Genomic DNA, 4,600 nt, shown 5'->3' on the forward strand with positions numbered 1-4,600 from the left:
TTGGTCTTCCTTGACGTCTTTTGTCACAGCTTCGTTTGCCACTTCCCTTGCTCCTTTCTCCATGCCATAGGGTTCTATACTTGTCCTTGCACTTGGAAACTGCCCCCTCCTAGGGTCCAGGTGCTGTTGTGGCCCCTGCTGGGAATGGTTATTCCAGTGCTTGCTGGGCACTTGGAGGGAAGAGGAAGCACCCTGATGGGGAAGCTGGTTTGCCTGGAGCTCTGAGCTCTCCCTCGGCAGAAAGGGGTCTTTCATTCAGCCTCCCCTCACTGCAGCGAGGGCTCCCCAAGTTGTAATTCCAGGTGGGAGCAGAAGACAAGGCCAGATCCTCAGCTCCTTCCTCAGGGACTGGGAATGGGATTAACATGGCTTTGGGACTTGAGAATCATTCCACCTCTCTAGGCTGCATAAGGGTGGGAGCAGGAGTTCATTCCTCTTGGTGGCCTGTGGCTGGCCCTCTGCCTGGTGACCACTGCCTCAGAGAAGTCGGGGGCAGGAGCAGGCCCCAGTTTCCTGACCCTTCTAAATGCCAATGGCTCAGCTGTGGAGCCAGCAGCCCAATTGCAGAAGGACATCCCATCCCTTGGGCTCCGGGGTGCACATCCCGATGGGAGCCAACAGGAGGAGACAACATGACTCTCTCCACTGCCCCAGTCTCCCTGGCTTCTGGCAGGGGCCCATGCTCATCACCACTGTCAATTCTTCTACCCCAGGTGCAGCTCTGGGTGGGTGGAGCGATACTGCCCCCCCTTGAGGGTTGCTTCCTACTTGGCAAGGCAGCCACCTCCCAGTGCGTCTACCCCTAGCCAGTGCCTGCCCTGGCGTGGCCCAGCCCTCGCCACTTGCAAGTCACTTAGTTGCTGGAAAAGCATCATTATGGCACTTGTTACTGAGAATTCCACCTGTTTTTTCTTAAAACGTGTGCAAGCTGTTCTGGCAAGCCTCAGATGTGCATGGGTCCATTTGCACAGCTGACACTGCACCCAAGGCAGGAGGGGACAGCATGGGGTTTCCTCTGGGGGTCCTATGGGCCCCTAGTAGGCCAAGTCGCACCTGACTGCGTGAACACCTGTTTAAATGTGTGTTCTCTGTTCTCTAAGATGGGTGGATTGAGAATATTATCTCAATCCTAGTAGAGGATTGAGAATATTATCTCCTGCCCCTCTCCTAGTGCCCCTGCCTGCCTGAGCACTGTAGCTCTTCCAACACCACCCTCTGTAGAACAAACGAGAAGGCATCTGAGGAAATGGGATGTGCCTTTTGGCTCTCCTCCCTGGTGGAACATTAAAAAATCCAAGATTATTGGAAAGATCACGTGCTACACCCTAGAAGTCTCTTGCTGGCCTGAGAGTTCACAGTCCCCAGCCCCTAATCTCTGGGCCAGTGTCTGCAGCCCCGATTCCTCTAGCCCAGATTCCCCATCACAGCCCTCAGCCCCAGCCTACCTCTCATTGCAGGAAGGACAGGCCAGCAGGTAGAAATGGGGGCTTCTGCTTTCATGCCCACTGCATTTTAGCTTCCCCTCCCCAACACTCTCCCAGCCTATTTTCCTGAAGCTTCCAGAGCTGTGTCTTTGTCCACCCTCATTAGTCTCCAGTAGACGTGATGCACCTTCTGGGCTAAAATGCATTTCATTCAAAAGCTCACTGCACAATAAAAAAACATGGCCTCAAATTTTTTTCGGGCAAGATGTGTCAGAAAAACTCTATGCTCTGTCATCCCTTTTCTGACCTTTATTCAACAAGTATTTATTGAGCACCTGCTCTGTGCTGGGCCCCAGAGATGTAAAAGCAAGTGACAAGGTCCCTGCCCTCAAGGACAGAGTGCCAGAGAGAAAAACAGACTTGCAGCCAAAATGTCACCACAAGTGGGGCCTATGTAAATGTTCACCAAGCTGTGCTCCTAGGTAGGATTTGTGCACTTGAGTGGAGGTGGGTTACACAACAACTACCAAGCCAAATGCATATACAACATTAGTGGATAAATCCCCCCACTCCCTCCTCAGATGCTATGGGATTTTATTAATACATTACTCTCTGGCACCTCTCCATCCCTGCCCCAGCCCTGCTCCATCAGCCTCACTGGCATCCCTGCCTCTTTGCCTTGCCTTGCCTTGCCTTGCCTTTCTGGGCCCAGTCCATGTTCCACTCTGCACCTGTCGACCTCTGGGGAAGAAAGGCAGCTCCAGTGGGGTGGTCCTCACCCAAGCCCAGCAGGCCCCACCGTGCTACAGAGAGTTCTTTACTGAAAGGTCAGCCTGTCACCTCAGCACTTTCAAAGGTGGGTGGGGCCGGCACCTCAGGGTGCTGTGAGCTGGCTGGTCTACGTCACTCCCGGGATACTGTACTGCTAGTTCTCTGTCCATCCCAGTCCTCTGCCACATCTTCTCCAACAAGCCAGCTTCTCCCACAAGTTTAAGTCTGTTCATCCCTTTCTTCCCTATTGCAAATTCTGCAGTCCTGAGGTGTTTCCTCTGGGCCTCTACAGTCCAAGGACTTCTGGCACCACCACCCCTTATTGAGCTGTTTGTCATTGGTGTCTACAGGTGTCTCCCTTCCCCACAGAAGTCTTCTTCACCTTTGAACACCCCCCTGCTGGATGCCACAGAGGCCCAGACAGAGAGGGTACTAACTACACCCTGCCCCCAACTGGGAAGAGGCCCCTCCCTCCTCCCTGGGCTCCCTGTGCTGCCAGACCCTGACCCCATAGCCTGGGAGGGGTTGCACCCCCAGACTGGGAGACCCCTAGTGGGGCACATCTTCCTGACCTCACTGGACACCGGGGCCCTGGATGAAGATGTCTTTGGAATTCATGAGAGAAATTGGTTCTCCCACCCAGGGCCATGTCCTTGGGGATGGGACAGGTGGGACAGAATGTAGCCTCAGCCTGGGCCTCACCTCATCTCCTGCACCCCCAGATGGAAGTGGTGGAGATGATGGATCAGATCGTCCACTGGGTGTGGAAGGACTCATCAGGACTGGGCTGGCCCCAGCTCCATGGGTCCCCAGCCACAGAGCCCATGGCATTACCCATGATGCTGCTGAACCTGGCAGAGCAGCTCAGGGAGGCAGACAAGGAACTGGTGGGCAAATATGCAGAGCTGGGGAACTGGTGCACTTGGAGGATTCTGCAGTGCATGCAGGTGGGGGGGCCTGGGGACCTGGGCAACAGGGGGCCCTCTACTCTCCAACTCCCCAGGGTGTCCTCAGGCTTTACACACCTGGAGAGAGAGACATGGGGAGGTCCCCACCTGAGGAAGGTGGAGGGCTGGAGGGCTGGAGGGAGGGTGCAGAGCCTTAGGCAAGGCCTGAGAGCAGGAGACCCTCCAGATCCAAGTCCCTCCCAGGCCTCTGGGTGGCCACTGCACAAAGGTGCTGACTTCCTGGTTGGAGGTGGCAGGTGGGTGGCAGGTGCCTGGAGAATGGGGATGGATGAAGCCTCCACCATGGCTCAGAAGGTCCCCAAGGCCAGGAGCTGCCAAATGGGAGGGGCCAAATGGTGGAGGATGGGTGCGTTGCCCCTGAACCTCAAGAAGCCTCAGGGCACCAAGCCCACTTTGGAAGGGCAACAAATGCCAATGACCAAAGCCAAAGCCCAAATTTCACCATTGGGGAATGAACTTCCAAGATTCAATAGTAATTCTGAAATTTATCTCTGGTATGGTTTGGCTGTGTCCCCACCCAAATCTCATCTTGAATTCCCACATATTGTGGGAGGGACCCAGTGAGAGGTAATTATCCAATTACCATGGGAGCAGGTCTTTCCCATGCTGTTCTCAGGATAGTGAATAAGTCTCACAAGATCTGATGGTTTTTAAAAGGCACATTTCCCTGCACAAGCTCTTTTCTCTTGTTTGCTGCCATGTGAGATGTGCCTTTCACCTTCTGCCATGATTGTGAGGCCTCCCCAGCCACGTGGAACTGTAAGTCCATTAAACCTCCTTCTTTTGTAAATCACCCAGTCTTGGGAATGTCTTTATCAGCAGCATGAAAACAGACTAAAACAGTAAATTGGCACCAGTAGAGTGGGGTACTGCTGAAAAGATACCCGAAAATGTGTGTGGAGGAAAAGTTAAATGTTAAATTTGAACTCAATTGAACATGGACACAAACAGTGGTCACCAAGTCCCGGAACAGGTTGTGTGAGCCCCTTGAGACGTTCATCCACTGCTGTTTCAGAGAAATCTCCATTTCAATCTATTCCTATACATTGAAAAACGATAGACAATTGCAAAAACAAGTTGACTTTTTTATATTCCTTGAGCCCAGTCGTGAAGGGCCCTCGTGACTGGGCCTCATGCCAAACAACTCGTTACAAAAAGAGCTAGGGTCCCAGACTGCACCAAACCTTCATGAGACCTCTCCTATTCTGTGCCGCAGATGAGTGGCCAACTCTGGAGCCCAGGCTGTTGCTTCCCAGTCTGATGGTGAATCCTCCATGGTCAGGTGAGTGAAGTGTCTGACTCTGGAGCCCAGGCTGTTGCTTCTGACTCTGGAGCCCAGACTGTTGCTTCCCAGTCTGGTGGTGAATCCTCCATAATCTGGTGAGTGTAAATATATATATATATTCCCTTCTCCCCTTCCCATTGCAATTTGCTTAT

This window comes from Theropithecus gelada, chromosome X (genome assembly GCF_003255815.1).
Source record: "Theropithecus gelada isolate Dixy chromosome X, Tgel_1.0, whole genome shotgun sequence".
NCBI classification, from domain to species: Eukaryota; Metazoa; Chordata; class Mammalia; order Primates; family Cercopithecidae; genus Theropithecus; species Theropithecus gelada.